This window comes from Leucopleurus acutus, assembly GCF_964270905.1.
Source record: "Leucopleurus acutus genome assembly, chromosome: 14".
In the NCBI taxonomy this organism is placed as follows: Eukaryota; Metazoa; Chordata; class Mammalia; order Artiodactyla; family Delphinidae; genus Leucopleurus; species Leucopleurus acutus.
This window is the reverse complement of record NC_139156.1, coordinates 54324692-54343716: the sequence shown is the minus strand read 5'-3', so window position 1 is coordinate 54343716 and position 19025 is coordinate 54324692.

Here is a 19025-nt window from a genome sequence, read left to right as displayed (position 1 = left end):
CAAGGTCCTGCCAAGTAAACAGCTGTAGCCCACGTTCCAAGGCTCCCCAAACCCCAGCACTCCCCACAACGGCCAAAGCCATATCCCATCCATCCCCCAGCGTGGGGCCCACGGGAGGGGAAATGCCCATTAATCACAGGGAGACGGCTTCCGGGCAGCCTCGAAGACAGACCGAGGAGACTGGAGCTGGGAGGGAGCTCCCCACAAGTTCCCTGGGGAGGTCAGGGCTCCCACTGAATCCATCAGCCAGCGTCTTGCCTTCTGGAGCCCCGGGAATGTTTGCGAGCCAGCCGGCCGTGCTTGCGGCCTGGACTTCGGGAGAGAAGGGTGGGTATGTCCTCTGCCATCACGCCTTCCTTCCTCTATCCACTGAAGCATCAGAGAAAGCCTCCAAGGCCAGAGGGCTGGAGTCTTGGTTCTTTGCCTGGCTGGTCGTGTGACCTTGGAACTCAGATTCTACAAACTGAGGAAAGAGCTCTGGCTGTACCTGTGTGCACATCCTAGAATTAGTCAGCACGCTGTGGGGAAGGCCCTTACTGATGCCCACACCCTCCATCCCTAGACCCACAGAGGAGAAAGTCAGCCATGGTCCTTGGCCTGATCTGAGTCACTGAACACGCTTGGCAGTGGGAGTTGATCTACGCAGCTCCAGGGAGCAGGGCCTTGGAGAAGCCATGACAGAGAGCAGGGAGCCCAGAGCAGGGACAGGAATGTAGACAGACAGCCGCCAGGAGCTGGGTTTCCACTGTCCCTGCTCAGACCAAGCCCCATCTCCCCATCCTCACCCTGCCTTTGGTGCCAAGGGCTGTGGCTTCCTCTTGGAACACTTGAGCCCTCCACGTCCCACAGGGATACTGTGACAGTCAGAAGCTCATAGACCATCAAAGCTAGAGATGTGCTGACTCACCCCTGACCTCATCACATGACCTTGGGCAAACTCCTGTTCCTCTCTGAGCCCTGTCAGAACACCTGGCGAAAGAGAGCCTGGAGATTTCCCATGTCTTTTCCCAAGGTCACTGGCATCCCTGGGTCAGCCAGCAGTGAGGTGGCTGGGCTAAGCTGGCCATCTGGGAGACACAGCAAGAGGCAACAGGAGGGAGACAGCCCAGGGCAGCCAGGCAGGGCTGGTGAGCAGAGCATGGGCACTTGGCGGGGTGCGGGGGGGTGCATACAGCAGGACTCAGGCCTCTCCACAGGCAAGGGGAAGGGGATAGAGCAAGTGATTTTTCAAGCAAATCTCTACTGAGTCCCTCCCGTGTACCACCCATCACTCTGAGCCGACTGATGTTACCCCCCTTGTGCCGCAAAGAGTCAGGTAGGTCACGTCCACTCCACTGGGGAGGGCACTGAGGCTCAGGAGGGATAAGACAAACACTCAAGGTCAAGCAGCTTAAGTGGACATGCTGGGGCTAGAGTCCAGAGTTTCAAACTCCACAAAAACAGCACTTCCCTAGGGGTCAGAAGCAGGACCCTAAGGCCAGGCAGGAACCAGGATGGGACCCAGGCATGAGGTACAGTCCCAACTGCTGACAAGGCTGGGGCTTTGATTCTTAGAGCAGGGCAGACCAAATCTCCAGGTTCCACCCAGGCCCAGGGCTCCTTAAATTCCTCGTCCTGTGGTCAGCTCAGGGGACAAGGGGAGGCCAGTCAAGGCTCATTCTCAGAGAGGACCCCCACTCTTTGGGGGATATACACTCAGAGGACACTCCCACAGTATTTGCACACCACATCCTCTGAGCGCATCCCCGCCACCACTCTTGGTTTGAGGCAAATGTATCACGAATGGGTGGCGGCACTAGGCCCTGAGGGTAAGTGGGTGACATGGTCTCCAAAGCCCCTCCCCTCTCCAGCCCTCTCCCTCAGCCTCCAGATCAGCACAGCTCCCAGGTTGAAATCATTCCTGCTGAGGACATATGCTCCCGGCAAGCGCTAGATCCCCTGGCTGCCTCTCCATTCCCATCTGCCTGGTTAAAGAATCATCCGAACTCTCGAGTCCTCGATTCCCCTAGCCTGGGCTGCTGTAGGCTTCCACTCCTCCCCCAAGAGGTCTGACTCAGCCTATGACCTTGAGCAAGTCCCTCCCACCTCCAGGCCCCCGTGTCCACACTTGTCAAATGGAAGAATAAGTTCAACATGTGTTACCGTCTAACCGGCAAAGACTCCGGGACTGGCCTCTTCCAGATGGGTGGAGAGAGGTAGGCAAGGCCAGCTGAGCCCCTGGCTGAGGCAGGAAATGGAAGAGCAGACCCCAGCCCCACCCGGGGGGGGCCGTTTCATCAATGCCTGCTTTTGTCTGTAGCTCTCAGCAAGCAGGTGAGTTCATCTTCCATTAAGGACAATTATCTTCATTTGCATATGCTAAACGTGACATTTAAGGGAGCAGTTCCTCCCCACCCCAAACAGGATAAAAGTCCAATGACAGGCAGGCAACCTGGGGTTTGGGGCAGAGGTGTAATTGACTCATATTAAGGGAAGATACAGGGCGATACAGGTTTTGAAATGCAAATGACAGCGTCACTCCTTCCACAGGGGCTGAACAGGGAATGATGAGGGCCAGGCTGGTGCTTCCCAGCTCCTGTCTGTCCACATCTGGGCAGGACAGGCCTCCTGACCCACAGAATAAAACAGATAGAAGGTCAGCAGGAGGCCCATTTTACTGGAGGGAGCAGACGGACCCAGCACACCCTCCTCTCCCCAGCAGCTCGCCCTCACCCTGGCCTGCCCTGCTTTGCCAGCAGCCCCTCTCTGCCCACCGGAGGCAAGCAGATTCTGCCGCCTAAGTGCGGTCTGTTAGCATGTTGGGTCTTGGCCCAGAAACCTCCTCCAGTAGCTTCATCTGTGGCTACTGTCAAATTCCAGCCACTACAAGGAGGAAGCCAAGAGGCCCTAGATACCCCATCCTACACTGGCCTTGGCCTTTCTCTGTACTTAAAGATGCCCTTTCTACCCCACCCCCCTGGCAAACTCTCACCTTTCTCTCAAACCAGTTCAAAGGGTGCCCCTTCTACAAAGCCTGCCCCAGTGGCCCAGGCTGCACTAATGATGGCCTCCCTCTCCCCCAGCACTGGCCTTCCCACTGCGGCTGAGAGCCCTGGGAAGCAGGTTTAATTCTGATCCATCTCTGTGTGCGAATATCTGCTCAGAGCTGCCTCCCCAAAGGAGCTCATAAGATTTGGTGGATGCGTGAAAGGAAGCACGAATGGATGGATGTTTTGGGTGATCTCATTACAAGGTTATACCCTGCACTTGCCTGAGTGGTGACTGACGGCACCTCCTATGTTACAGATGGGGAAAAGTGAGGCTGGGGGAGGTAGAGACTCCACCTTCAACTCAGTGAGGGAACTTGGATAAGCAGGGCCTGGAATACCGTTCCTGACTCCCCACTCAAGTGGGATCACTGCTGCTTGGCATTGAAGACCTCCACAGCGATGGGAGCCTTCCCTGTGGCCACCTCATCACGTGGCACTCCCAGGTCCTGACACAGCCCTGACTTCCTGGTGCTCTCAAGACCCAGCCACTGAGTCCGAGGTAGATCCTGATGATGTCGTCCCCGCTCTTACCGATCACTGACTCCCACCCAATTACTCCAAAAACAAGGAAAGTTAAGTCAGCACTGCAGGATGATAACTATAGACCCAGAGATCCCCAGCGCGGAACCCTAGGAGAGGAAACACCTGTTCATAACTCTCCTTTGCCCCAGACATCCAGAGCTGTCCCCTGCTCTGGAGAACAGGAAAGGAGGGGAGAAGGGGGAGGGTCAGAGGAAGAGCAGAAGGGACCTTGGATGCACTCTGCCCCCGAAACCCTGCCTCCCGCCCCCAAGCCTGCCTGCCTCTAGTGAGTGATAACTCCCCTCCATCTGCACCTGCCCCCTCCCTGCGGCAGCATGGGCTGAGGAGGTGGTCAGGGTTCAACTGCATTTTGCTTTTTGTGATCCAAGAGACCTCAGGCAAGTTTGGAACCTATCAGAGCCTCAGCTTCCTCTTCTGCGAGTTTGGATGGCTAAAGCCGTTCCCTGTTAATTAAGCTAATCCACAGGAAAGCGCCGAGCAGGCGGTAGGTGCTCAGAGATGCTCTGTTGCCTTCCCCTCTCCTGCACCGGACCTTTAAGATGAGAGCCCCCAGGGAGCGTAGGGGGCAGACCTGCCTGCCTGAGGCTACCCCTCCTCCTCCTTCCCTAATGCAGAATCCCCCCATAGAATGAGGTCAGCAAAAATCACAGGGCACCACTGCTCCCCAGACATCCGCCAGAGGCACATGCCATAAAATGCAGGTGTTTAGGATTCAAAACTCTCAGCAGGCCACATTAGGACAGGAATAGAGAAAGAACAGAGAAAACTCTGGGCCTGAGGTGGACTCCAAGCTCCCTTGTCACCAGACAATCCAGTGAAACCACAGAACGGAAGGGCCACGCAGCAGTTCCCTCACGTGGCCGCACGTTAGAATCCTCTGAAAGCTCTAGCATCTCCCAGGACTCAGTCGCACCCCACGCCGATGAAATCAGAAGGCCTGGGGGAGGAGCCAGGCCTCAGCGTGTTTAGGATCCTAGTTGGTTCCAGCGTGACTCATACTTCGGAAACCACCAGGCTACAGGACAGGATAGTGATTGTAGGCAGCTGGCCAAGACTTGACCATATTCAAAGTGCTTTCTTATCCATCGCCCCATCTGATGGTCATCTGTTGGCTGAGGAACCACATTATTATACCCATTGTACAGAAGAGAAAAGTAAGGCCTAGAATATTGCCCTGTCTTCTGAGACAGTCATTGTTAAGGCTGGGACAAGAGCCCATTCTCCAAACCCTCAAAGTTGGCCTCTGCCTACATCGGCACAGCTACAGTGGGCCCTTGGGGATGGTCTCGAAGACAAGGACCTTGACTTCCATGGGCTCCCAGATTCTGGGGGAAATCCCATCCTTTCCTGGGAGTAGGTTCTGAGGGTGGCAGGGAGAGCAGAGCACGACTGTCCCTGAGGCAGGCAGGGAGGGCTTTGCAGGCTGGATGCAGGCTCTCACGCTGGGCCAACTCATGCCTTGGCCCCAAGTAGGCCCTGGCTCCAGCCCAGCAACTTCTCCCATCTGGCTTTATCCTGTGGTGTGTGGGGGTCTGCTCCGGGATGTTGGGGCTCAGACATGGGCTCTTTATCTGAGTCTTTCCTGACACCCCTCTGATAACAAAGAAGGTAGCGTAAGAGGGAACGGAAGGTTTACTGGGGATTTCAGCTTCTTCCTCTAGGTCTCTGTTGGAAACACGGATGTTCACATAAAGCCCAAGGTACCATTGGCAGGGAAACCAGAGGGGCCCACGGCAGCTCTGGGGCTGGCCTAGCTCCCACCCCATCTCCTGGTCCTTGAAGACTCCCAGCAACCGCATGTGCAGCCCACCCTCTCCCTGGCCCGTCCATTTCAGGGGACAGAGGAAGGGGGAGAAGATGAGGAGAACAGCCAAGTGGCACGGCGCGGAAGGATGCAATGCTTGCAGCCACCAGACTGGAGTTCAGACCCCAGCTCAGCCACATCCTCTTGCTGTGTGATTTCAGACAAACTGCCTAACTCTCTAAGCCTCGGAACTCTCAGTTATAAAACAGCAGTGAGAAGCATCCTCACCTCCAGGTAATTGTGAGACTGGGATTCAAGAACATCCATGCTGGCTGCAAGACCCAGAAAACATTATTTTCCTTTCCTTTGCCTCACTAACCCGTCTTTAAAATGGGAACAATAATGCCTATTCCTAGAGATGGAGTGAGGATTAAATCCATTAACTGAGTTAATCCACATAAAATGCTTACAAGAATGTCTGGCCCACCCCAAGCACGCATTAATTGTTCCCAATTATAGCACTCCTAGCATGGGCCCTGGCACACAGTAGTTCCTTAAGAAACATCTGTTTCCTTCCTCCGCTTCCAGATACTTTCCGGATGTGGCCAAGTGTAGGCAGCTGCCTTCCTCTGATGCCTAGTGACTGGCTCTGAGCCAGCTCCTTAAAAAATTGGAAACGTTGCCCACTTTCTCTTCTCCTGTTTCATAAAGCAATCGCAGAAGAGAGGCACTGACCTTGGGCAACCTTGTACTGCAATGGTTTCCAAAAGGCAAAACAGTAGAAGTCACCACGGGAGAGGTTGGCACACCACGCATGCCCCACCTCCCTCCAGCAGCCAGGGCCCACCTGAGCAGGGCTGGCCTGCTGGTCTCTGCTTTTTCTTATATGGAGGATGTCCCCCAGGGCAGAGGGCGCAGGGGGGCCTAGATGCTCTGGAGCAGTGAAGAATCATGGAGACTTTTCCAAACTCAAGCAATGCTTACTAAGCACCACCCCGTGCCAGGCCCCAGGCTGGTCACGCTGGAAGCATTTCCTCTGATCCAAGTGCAGCCTTGAGGGGCACGGTTTCTGGAGGGGAGGCCAAGGGTCAGAGATCTTCGCGACTGCCAACTGACTATGAAGAAGTGGAATAGAGGGAACTCAAACCTATGACCTGGGATGCTGTGTCCCCCGTTCTGTCTTTATCATGCCGTGCTCTTCAAATAGTGCATAGAAGTTCCTGCAGAGGAGGGGTCAGGCTCAGTGACTGAGCTGGGCCTAGTGGAATCACTGAAAACAGATTTCAGGTCTGGATAAGCACAATGGCTAGTGGTCCCAGCTGCCCAGAGATGAAAAGTGCTGCCTTAGGGCCAATGAGCTCCCAGTAGCCCTGGGGCTGAGGAGGGATGCAGAGGAATTTGACCAAGATCCCTTCCCACTGGGTGTCTATAGCACCCTGAAATTCACTCATTAGACAGATGTTCCTTGAACACCCTCTCGGCTCCAGCCCAGGCTCTGGATACAGGATGGACGAGCTAGGAAGTGCCCTTTGTCTTGAAGCTTACATTCTAGTTGGGGTAGTGGGAGGGCAACAAAACAAGTAAGAGCTCCGGAGAAAGCAAAGTAGGGTAACGGGATAGAGCGAATGGGGTGGAGCAAAGCCAGGCCTCGCGGTCAGGGAGGGCCTCTTTGAGCATGTTGCTTGACCTAGGCGAAAAGGGCAGACCGCAAAGACACCCAGGGGAAGGGAATTCCAGGCAGCGGGGACACCACGCAAAGGCCAGGAGGTGGGACCAGCCAGGAAGTCAGCGAGGAGAGAGAAGAGAGCAGTGCCGAGGCACAGTGGGCCAGGAGGATGGGGGGGGTGGGCAGGACCAGGTCACACAGGCTGTCTCCTCTCAGGCCAGGGGCCAGGCCCCAAAGGGGAGTGCCATGCTCTCCTGACAGCTGTGTGGAGAAGGAAGCATAGGGGTGCAGAAGCAGACAATCGAAGCCCAATTCGGAGGCCAGTTAGTCATCTGGCAGACAGAAGATGAGGGTGTGGACGAGAATGGTGACAGTGGAGGTGGTGAGGCATGAAGAAATTTGGCATCTAGGTAGAGTCAATAGAATTGGTTGTCAGCAAGGAAAGGAACCAAGAGTGACTCAGGGCAACGTGGGGCACCCCGGAGACCGGCCTGGGGGGAAATCAAGAGGCGGATGTAAGCCGCGATACTTTTGGATGGGGTACCCACTGAGGGCCCGCCCAGCCACCTGGGGTTAGGAGATGCCCCCTCTGAGTCCAGGAGGTGTGGGGCTTAATGCCAGCTCCCCTCAAGGAGTTCATTCTCTCATCCGTTCATTCATCCTATCCAGCCAGCCACCCCTTCATTCATCCCCTCGCTCATTAATCCATTCATTCATTCAACAGTTCTTAAGGAGAGGTCTAGAAGAGGAAGTCCCCTAGTTCTGGGCCTGCTCAGAGCATCCAGGTTTGACCAGGACCGCCTGCAGGGCAGGGGCAGCCGCGCCTTTGCCCAACGCCTTCTGGTGAATTTATCCCATAGAAGGAAACCAAGGGGGCTAGGCCAGCAGAGTCCCATGGCTGAGCCAGCGGGGAGGGCTGTCCACAGCAAACCAGGACTGGAACTCCCAGCTCCCAGCTGGCTGTGTCACCTCAGGTCAGCAGCTCCCCCACCTCAGGTAACCAAGGTATGACTGCTGCTCCCAGACAGAGGTACAGGGGCTGCCTGGCTGTATCCTGAGCTCTTCCAAGAGTCAGAAGCGTAGGCCACCCACTGACGGTGCACAGCGAGTCACAGGAATGGACAGCCAGGACAGCTGCCCTCTGCTGTCCACTCCTCTCCTGGTCAGGACCTGCTCACCACAGAAGGTCAGCAGCACGTGGCTGGCAGGAGCGCCACAGAACCTGAAGAACTTAGGGACCCAGTGGCGTGTAGAGTCAGACAGATGAGGGCTCCCATCCTGGCTCTCCCATTTACTTGGGGCGCAATGGTAGGAAAGCTGCCTGTGTATTTATTTGTTGAGCATCACTTTTTTCACCAGTGAAGTGGGGATAGTAACTGCCTATCTCATAAGGTTATTACAGAGGTTAAACAGCCTTGGCTCACGCCAACTTCTCCTTCAGTTGTGGCATCTCAGAAGCTCTTCCTGGCTCCCTGGACTGGAGTGAGATCGCTGCTAGGTCATCCCATTTTCATGTTTGTCACACTGTGTGGCAATTGACAAGACACAGGTGTGTCTCCTATTCTGACTATTATGTGCACCATCATGTCCTCAGAGCCTGACACAGTGCTGAGCATGACACAGATGCTCAGTAAACTGTTGAATGAATGAATGGATTAATGAGCAAGGTGATGAATGAATGAATGGATGGATGGATGAACGAGTGAATGAATAAATGGATGGATGGATGAATGAGTGGGTGGATGGATGAGTGGATGGACGAGTGGATGGATGGACAGGTGGACGGATGGATGAGTGAATGGATGGATGGTGAATGAATAAATGAATGAATGAGTGAGTGAGTGAGAAGCTGCTTCTTCAGCCCTAGCCAAGCTCCAGCTCTCTGGAGAGATGTCTCTCAAGGTCTCATCACCCTGCACCAACCATGCAAGGCACCGGGGCTGGGCTGGGGCTAAGCAAGTACCCCAGCTTGGACCCGATCTACACCTGATCATTTGGGACTTTGTGTAATTCCACAGTTGGCCAGGAAGCCAGGCCTCAGGAACTGAGCTGGAAAAAACGTTTACAGCTGGGAAACAGCCTCTCCAGCCAGAGCATGTTCCCCAGTCAGACCTGGGCCTAGAGGCAGTTCTGACTGGACAGAGGTCTGGGGCATTGGAGGCCAGCCTGCCCACACCTACAGATGGAGGACCTTAAGCCAGGGAGGGCGGGGACTTCCCTGAGGTCACAGGCCAGTCCTTGCAGTTGCTGGTACTACACGCTGGGTTTCCTGACTCTTGGGCCCTGTGTGGTACATGCGGGGAGAATTAGGGCAGGAAGCATGGGGACCAGGCCTTCCCAGGGCAGTCTGGGGCCATGAGAACGGACTCCGAGCCTCCTCCAGCAGCCCAGCTCTCACAGGTGACCCGCTGCCTATCGGAAGCAGCCAGCTCTAAGCAGACAGATGGCCGACAGGCCCCTGGCCCAGCCCTCGAGCCCCGGGCACTAGGCAGGATGTCGCAGCAGCAGCAGCAACAGGAAGCCCTCCGCCTGCCAAGGCCATCAGAGGCCCATCGTCGAGGGAGGAGTGCCAGCTCCAGCCACATGGCTGCCCTGCCCTGCCTCCCGGGGCCTGGCGCTGCTCAGAGGCCAGGAAGACGGTAAGCACAGAGGCAGGGGTTGGCCCCTGCACTGTACAGATCTTGCCTGGGCCCTACTGTTGAAGGTGGTATGACTCAGTGGGGGCACATTCCAGAAAGGGCAACTCCTCCCAGGTTCAGCCACCACCCCTCGCTGCCTGCTTGTCTATGATCAAAGAACTGGGGCTCACATGCTGCCCAGAAGCTGAAGAGTCCACATCAGGCCTTTGCATCTCCCATGGGATCTCTGAGGGTCACAATGAATAATTCTAACAGTAATAGTAATTGCTAATATCTCTTGAGGGTGTACTATGCACTGCACACTAAAAGCTTTTCAAGTACAAATTCAACCCTGGTAAGAACTCTATGAGGCAAGGCTATTATGATCCCATTTTACAGGTGAGAAAATGGAGGCTCAGAGAGGAGATGTAACTTGCCTAGTCACACAGCTAAGAAATGGCAGAGTCAGGACTCAAACCCAGGCAGCCTGGCCCTAGAGCCCGTGTTCTTAGGCACCCCACAGTTCTGGCTGGGCCCCCAGCTGGTGATTCCTACAAAGCACAGCGCAGAAGGGCCGAGGGACCCCCTACCTTAGGTTCAGGGGTGTGACTTGCCAGATAATGAGGTGCCCATCACAGGCACTCAGCCCCATCCGCACACGGGGGCCGAAGTTCTCCAGGCTGGCAGGGGCCTCCTGCAGCGGGGCCAGGACAAGTCCAGGTGAGCCCTACGAGGTGGATCGAAAGGGCAGTGCTAGGGAGGCCAGGCCATGGGTGTCTCTGGGATAAGGCACGGGGACCCTAGAAAAGCAAACACACTGACACGCAATATCACACCCTCCAATGCTCACAAGCATGAACTCACAGACATGAGCTTGTGTGTGCACACCCACGTGGACACAGACACACCAGGCCATTCCGAGGAGAAGTAGGACACTATGATGACCACACGGCAATTCTGGGCGCCCATAAGGCCACCGGGTTGGGGGCACTCATCTTGATGCTTGACCCTAGGAAAGTATGAGGACGGCCCGCCCCTCTCTGAGCCTCGGTTTCCCCATCAGTGCAAGGAAGGGGTCGCCTGAGGTCATCTCCAAGGTCTTGGGCTCCGTGCCGCCTGGCCAGTCACCTGCGACTCTCTGTCCCCAGAGCCTGGCAGGGAGCTGTGACTCAGCAGCAAAAAGCCCTGTAGGAGCCCCCTCCCCCGTCCAGCACACACAAAGGGCATCTTGTTACCGAAGCCTGCTAGCAGGAGGGCCGAAATGGCTGGGGAGGTGAGAGGACAGGATGGAGCCAGTGTCAGGGGGACAGGATGGTGGGGGGGGCGGCATGCGGGGTCTGCCCGGCCAGGGCTGCTGGCCACCACCACACAGTGGGACAAGGTGCTCCCAAGTGGGTGGTCACTTGGAGAGGCTGCCCCCTACCCTGGCCTCTGCACAGCACCCTGTTTATGAAGTTCCCTTTTTAATTTTTAAGTTACAGATCTGAATGAGCTTTGCTCTTCTAGCAGCAGCTGTAGACCTGGAATTTCCCAGCAGTGTGGGGCAAAACCCACAGCCCAGGGCTCCAACTCAGAGCCTCTGAGTCTCTACTCTGCATGGTCTGGGATGTGAGAGCCCTTCGAAGGAGGTCATGGCCCAGTCCCTTTTCCTGTCTGTCAAAGAGAATGCTGAGCTGAGGAGAGCTGGCAGTCACTTCACGCACAGGTAAGGGCATCTCACTCGCAGGTAAGGGCAGGCATCCTGGAGCCAGACCTGCTGCTACTGGCTCTGCCACCGCCCTGCTGTGGGACTCTGGGCAAACCTCTTACCCTCTCTGGCCTCAGTTTCCCAGTTTATAAAATGGTTCTGAGGGGAGGCAAGAGGGAAATGGACAGAACAATCTCCCTGGAAGTTTCTGGAGAACCATCTTTCCATGTGTGTGTAGAAAAAGACACGAGGCACTCGCTTGGGTCCATGCAAGCGAGGGGATCAGTCTAGAGCACTGTGTGCCTGTGTCGTGTGCCTCTGTGTGTGCGTGTGTGCTTGCACCTGTGTGTGTGCATGCATGTGCACACATGTGAAACATGTTACTGGACAGGCGGGTGTGTCCCCACCATGAATGTGTCCATCCTTCAGGCCACCCAGGCCATGACCCAGGCAGAGCAGGGCCCAGGGCAAAGGATTTCCGAAGCCGTTATCCTCGGTGCTCAGGGCCCCTTTGGCTACTTGTGACTGATGTGAGAAGTTCAGGTAAGCCGTAAGCTGTGGCTCTGCAGGGCAGACCAGCTCCTTCAGACACCTTCTTCTCCAGGCATCAGGCAGAACTCACTGTCAGCGGCCTGTCTGTCCCAGGACACAGTACAGCCACCTCGCTCTATTGCCAGGGGCACATACGTTGAATCCATATGAATGGTGCCCCCAGAGTTGCACCCACACCATGGCATCCTGAACTTTCACGTGTGGGTATGTCATCTCCCCAGTGCCCATTAAGACACTAGAGATTCCAGAAAAGGGTCTCTGCATGGTCAGGAAAACACACAATAGGCTATTACAAACTGTAAAGTGCTGTGAGAGCTAGTTATGCCATTGGCTCCTCAAAATACCACCCACCTTACAAGGTTCTAATTCCCATTGGACAGATGAAGAAACTGAGGCCCAGAGGAATGAAATAGAAGAGCCAGGACCCAGGTGGCTTGATAAGGAGACATGAATGCCAAGCTTGTGGTCAGAAGTGGATTCGAGAGCCAGACACAGTTTGGGGGGATGTGGACAATGACCCCGGAATCCCAGGCTGAACACAGCCACCACAGTGGGCACGGCACTCTCTCTTAGCTGTGGGCTTAGGGGCAGCCAAGGCCCCATTATCAGGCTGAGGAAACCAACCTTGTGTGCAGACGCTCTCTGTGCCAGGGATGTATCCTGGGAGGCCCTGGCACGCAGGGCTTTCTTTCAAGCAGACCAACACTGGGGGCTCAGGTCACAGGTACACCTCACCTGTCCCTCTCTGACCTCGCTGCATCAGGGGCCGAGAGGATGGTAAATCCCCCAGTGGGCGGATACTTCCCCAGAAAAGGCAAACTGGTGCAGGCTGAATGGGGAGCCTTCTGCCAGTGGAACTGCCCACCGGCAGCCTGAAATGAGGAGCAATTACATGGCCACTGGGGACTGCACTTATAAGAAGATCTGCAATTGACTGAGTCCCTACTATGCACGAACACTTTTTATTTCTTTTTTAATTCTTAGTGTCTTATTTCTTTTAAATAGACTTTGTCAGAGCAGTTTTAGGCTTACAACAAAATTGAACAGAAAGTACAGAGAGTTCCCATATTTCTTTATACCCCTTGCCCCACATAGATACAACCTCCCCCTCCCCCCCATCATCATCCCACACCAGAGTGGTACATTTATGACGATCCATAAACCTACACTGACACACCATTATCACCCAGAGTCCATAGTTTCCATTAGGGTTCAATCTGGGTGTTGTACATTCTATGAGTTTGGACAAATATATAATGATACGTATCTACCAGTATTGTATGCAGAGAAAAGTTTCACTGCCCTAAAAATCCTCTTGCACAGACACTTTAAATTTGTTATTTACTTAGCAAATATTCACTGCCTTTGAAGTGCCAGGCCCTCTCTGTGTACCAGGGAGGCACGGCCCTTGCCGTCACAGAACTAACTGTCTAATGGGGGAGGCCAACCCCAAATAGAGACTCACGCAAGAACCAGTGACCAGGGAGGGCTTCCTGGAGGAGGTGACATTGAGCCCAGACTTTCTGAAGGATGACTAGGAGCTGGCCAGGCAAAAAAGAAGGGAGAAACACTTCAGACAGAGAGAACCTGAGACAGGCAGGAACAGGCAAAATGGGGCCTGTAATTTCCACAATAGCCTTATGAGATGGTAATGGGCCCCATTTTATAATTGAGGAAACTGAAACACTGAAAGGCTGAGTCACCACAGAGCCCACACATCCAGCTGGGGTGCATGACCCAGACCCCACACCACATGCCGTGCCTTTCCAATCCCCAAAGCCCTGCACCTGAGCCCTGAGGCTAAGAAGCAAAGGTGTGGAGGGAGAGGCCATGTCTATTCATGCCTGCAGCCCACACACGTGGAGATGAGTAAGGGCTCTCCTTGCAGGAGAAAGACCCACATGTGCTCTCTTACCAGAGCAATGTGAGGGCCCCTGTGACAGGGCCAGGTGGCCTCTGCAGATGGCTTTGGAGCTGCTCACAAGGTCCAGCGAGGCCTCATTCCTGAGCTGTGGGTGGGTCCGTCACTTCCCTTCTAGCCTGATTAAAGCATGGAGGCCTCAGCTTCTCATGGACACCAGGATGAGGCCCAGAGATCCTACAAGGACAGCAGTGGGGAAAGCCCAAGGCGTGTGGAGAGCTGAGGTCTTCTCCAGGCAAGGCTTCCTGGAGGAGGTGGCCCTGGAGTTGAGCCTTAAGAGCTGAGAGGATTTTGAACAGGCAAAACGGAGCAGAGAAGGGAACTCCAGGCCTGGCACATGGAAGCAAAGGCCCAGCAGTGGGAGCGCCTGCAGCGTCAGGGGAATGGTCAGAGGTGCCCAGGGGTTGGGGTGTCCAGTGCTCTCAGAGACCATCAGGGCCTCAGGTCCAGAACCGCCCAAAGCCCCTCATGTCCCAGACCCAGAACTCAGCGGAGGCTGAGGGCACAGTAAGATGTGGCCTTTCCTTCAGCCCGTGTAACTTCACTATGTACAGGGAATGGCGCTGGGCTCCGGACCTGGTGTGGACCTCCCAGCCTTGGTCCCTGCCCTCGTGAAGCGATGGTGTAGCAAAGACAGCAGGGGTTAAGCAAGCATGAAAGCCCGGCAAGCTTACAAAAGGAGAGGTGCCCTTGGTCAGTCCTCCCTTCATCAAGGGCTGGGCACCAGCCATAGGATGGCTGAACTAGCAGATGACGGAGTTTAGAGTCCGCAGCGTTGCGCCCACAGCCTGCGGCAACCCAGAGCCCAGGAACAGGGCCAGGAGAAGAGGGAGGGCAAGCAAGGTGAGATGGAAGACCCTTGCCATATCCTTTGCTGACTTCCAGTGCTGGAGGGCCAGAGCCCTGGGAGCCAGACAGCCCACGGCCCAGGCCTCTGGTCAGACCAAGGCTACAGGACATCCAGATCATTCCTCAGAACCCCGATAGGAGCTTTGGCAGACATCAGCCTCCCCGTGCAGTCTCCTAATGACCGCAGCTCTGTCAGATATATTGATGGTCCCGGAACAGAGATATCCACATTTAATTTCCATAAAAGCTTCTTTTGCTTACAAAGGGACCCTCCAAAGTGCCCTGGGCTGCCTCTGCTTGCACTTGGAGGGGAGGGGATTCTAGCCCTTTTGAGAGGATGACACTTCAACCTGGGTGGGCAGGAGGAAAGGTGTCTGTTCAGCCCCGACTGCTCTCTCCTGTCCTCGCTCTCAGGAGAGCCAAAGGAGCCTTTTGCTGGCCTTCCGGGATCCCAGGCAGGACCCACTGTCCCCTCATCATTCCTGGAACCCAGCTCTACCTGAGTCCTCACTTCCACTCCAATGCCTCAAAGCCTGTGCTCCCTTCTTTGGATGGACACTCAGGTGGGACTCTAAGCTGATTTGCATCTGACTGCACCCCTGCCACTGCCCGTCAGCTTCCCATAGGTCTTTTCAGTAGCTAACAGACCAGTCCAGCCCCCACCTCGTGCCCAGCTCCAGGGCCTAAAATCCCATCTTAAGTCCGTGTCCCAGGTTTCTACTTATTCAAGAGGCCAATGAGACCCACATGATATGAGACCTGTTCCTAAAACAGGAGTGACCAACAAAAATCATCCTACAAGGCACCTCTAATTCAACAGCATCAGCTTCCTGGAGGACTGTATTGAGAAGGATTCTGATGCTATGCGTGGGCTCAATGGGAAAGAGTGTCTTGATTGATTAGTGATGTCTGCTGTGAGCACACTATGGGAAGAATGTGCCACTGGTTTTCCATACCCGGCAAGATTCTTTAGCCATTTTAGGAGATGTAAATATGGGAAGTGCCAGTACCCAGTCTCACGTCCTGGCAGGTGTGGAACCCCTGCTCTATGTTCATCCTTGGGCTGGACTCTGTGAGGAAAGCCAAGAGGGAGGAAAAGTTCTGCCCTTTGACCCAAGTTGTTGAAGAATGACTGGAAAGTAAGGGGGAAATGAAAGCACTGGATTGGGGCTCCTGAAGTACTCAAAGTGGTCCTGAAGTTTCTGAGGTCAGAGAGACAAAGCAATTTGCCATAGGGTGGTGCAGCCTCCTGAACACACCGGGGCAGCTTCCTGAAGCCACTACGTAACTACCAGAGGCGCTGTGAGCCTCTGTGGGCCCCTGAAGAGTCAAGCAGCTGCCAGAGCTAAGGGTCAGAGGATGGAAAGAGAGAGAGAGAGAGAGAGAGAGAGCAAAACTTGGGCACGAAGGTCAGGAATGCTCCCTGGGTCCGGTGAAACAGGGGCTGGACTTTGAAGGGGGTTAAAATGACAGGGGTGGAGGGCGCGGGGTGGAGGGGGAGACCCTGGGGTGAGGATTAGAGCCCTGGTCTCCTGACTTGCCATCTGCGCTCCATCTTTTAGGGCAGAGATTCAGGCTGACTTGGTCTAGGATCCCATTTGCTTCCCAACCTCCTTTTCCCCCACATAGGATAGGGACCTCCGGGAGGCTTCCCTGACCACCCAGACTAAAGAAGGTCCCACATACCCCATTATCTCCATCTCAGCACCCTGATTATTATCACAATTCATAATTCCTCCTTTTATATATCTGTTCAATTTGTTTTGTCTGTCAGTCCCAATGGTCTGAGTCCGACAAGAGTAGAGACTACGTATCTTATTTGCCCTGTCTCCATGTGCTAACCCAGCACAGCAATAGAACTGGTTCAGATTAGGATTGTTCAATGAATAAACCACGGTGGGCATGGTCACACACTCAAACATTCATGGGGCCGAGCAAATAACATACATGAACGAGGTGGACAGGTGTAAGAATCCAGCACAGAGAGTGCCCACCTGGCCCCTCCCCCATGTCATGTTCAGGGCAGGCATCACTCTTTTAAGTAGCGTCTAGTTGACATATGTGCAAATTGCACATAAACACACGGGAGTATCCTTCTTGTCCCCAGAGAAATACATATTCCATTTTACTAGAAAAAATATGCTTTCTGTCCTTTTTTATTTTCCTACTTTTGCTAGAGTTTGAGTAAGTAGAGAGAAATATTGCCCTTCCTCACAGGAAGACAGTAGGCCAAGTGAGCCGATATATAGTAACCAACAGTCAGATTCAATATCAGATGGGCTGGGAGTACTCAGAGAGGGTCCCTGGACCAGCAGCGTCAGCATCATCTGGAAACGTGTTACAAATGCAAAGTCTCAGGCCCACCCCAGACCCACTGAAACAGAAACTGGGGTGGAGCCCAGCCATCTGAGTTCTAACACGCAAGTGATTCTCCTGCACACTCAAGTCTGAGAACCAGGACAATAGGGAGTGGTGGAGACTGTGGTAAACAGAGAGCACATGTCCTGCCCAAAGGGGCCCCCCACTTCTCAGCTTCAGCCCACAGTTGCCACATAGGAATGTGAGCCCAGGGTGGCCAAATCTCCCAATTATCCGAGGAAGTTGAAAGTCCACATTTTCATGGGAAATGTCTTCATTCCTAAGTATTGGCTGTTTTTTTTACCCCACGTAGACCAAACAACTTGTCCACAAGTCGAGGTCAACCCAGGCACAGCCAGAGTATGCTCTGAAGGGTGGAGACTTCTCCCCACAGAGAAAGCCCCAGAAGGACGCTGTGCGTCCACGCTGTCCTGCCTAGATGGGCCTGGCTCTGAAGTCCAGGCCCAGATCCCACACTACCCTGGGAGGCCCCAGCTACTGTGTGGGACTGCTTCTGAGTCCTCAAATTCTAGACAAGGTCCTTGGCGGCCAGCACTTCTCTAGGTCAGAGGATAAGCAAGATTGGGCAGGTAAAATTATGGGTCCTGATGATCTAGGTCCAAGGCAGGCTGGAGACGGGAACAGACAGCGAGCTCTTCAGAGCCTCTACTCCATGCTAAAGGCTCATGGGCATTTTCTCCTTAATATTTGCAACTCCCCCATGAGGCAGGGGTCAGTTTGTACATTTTAAAGAAGAGGAAAGAGGGACTTCCCTGGCGGTCTAGTGGTTAAGACTCCACACTTCCAATGCAAGGGGTGCAGGTTCGATCCCCGGTCGGGGAACAGAAAGATCCCACCTGCCGCACGGCACAGCCAAGAAAATATTTTTAAAAAGAAGAAGAAGAAGAACAAAGAGAGGTTCTGGGAGATTAAGTGACTTGCCCTAGGTCACCCAGCTACAAAGTGAATGAGCCAGGCTGGGAAATGGCCAGGGGTGGCCTGCTGCCCCCAGAGCCTGCCTCCCGGTGTGGCCGGTAAGGGCCACAAGCACCGTCGTGATTCCAGCACTAAGAAGAACCAAACCCAGCAAGCCAGCGCTACCAGTAGAGCTGCAGGAGAGGGTGATGGTGAGGGAAGGGCAGCAAACCTGCACACTGCTTCAGTCTCGGGGGGATCTGGCCCTGAGTGCAAATCTCCACCCCGGAGCTGGAGAACTTTAGGAGCCCGGGCTGGCCCTTGGAGAGGGAACTGGGCCAGGGCTGGCAGGGTTCTGGACTCGGCCAAGTAGCAAGGGCTTGGGCTGCAGCTTGGTCTCACCAACCTTATTCCTGAAGGCCTAGCGGTCAGCACTGGCCCTAAGATGGACCTCTGTGAAACTGTGCGATTGCCAGGGAAGCCAGAAGAAATGCCCCACTCCTGCCCCCGACTCTGACCCCATGGAGTGGGCCCTCCTCTGCACCAGAAGCCCCCAGAACGTCTGGGCTAGCTCAGGTCTCTGTCCCCGAGCTCCAAAGCTCATGAGAACTGCCACAGGCCAGGCCCAGAGTGCCCTCCCCACACTGGGGGCTCACCCAGCCCGGCCCTGGTCAGACTCCGCTCCGCTCTGCTCTCGCCAGGCATGAGTCAGCGCCAGGAGCCTGCGTGTGGCCACAGCTGGCTGGACTCTGAGGCCAGCCAGGCCAGGCCCTGGAGGTCTGCTGGGGCCCTGGGGCCTCACTAATGGGAAGAGATGGCCCCGAATGACCCACAGGATCACACAAGGGAAAGGAAAAAGGCCCAAGTAGAGAAACGAAGCACAAAGCAAGAATCTCAAACCTTAAAGTGGCAGAGGCAGATTCAGTGTCAGAAACACCATCACACAACACACACACACAGGCCACCAGCCTTGACATGGACACACACTCTTGTGTATCCCGCACTCCAGACATACACCGCACGCATACACACCCCACATATACACACCCTCACAGTGTCCAGGCGTCAGCAGCATACACCAGACATACACATAAAGGAGAAACCACACCGACACACACACAGGCATTCCCAGAGGGTGAGCCC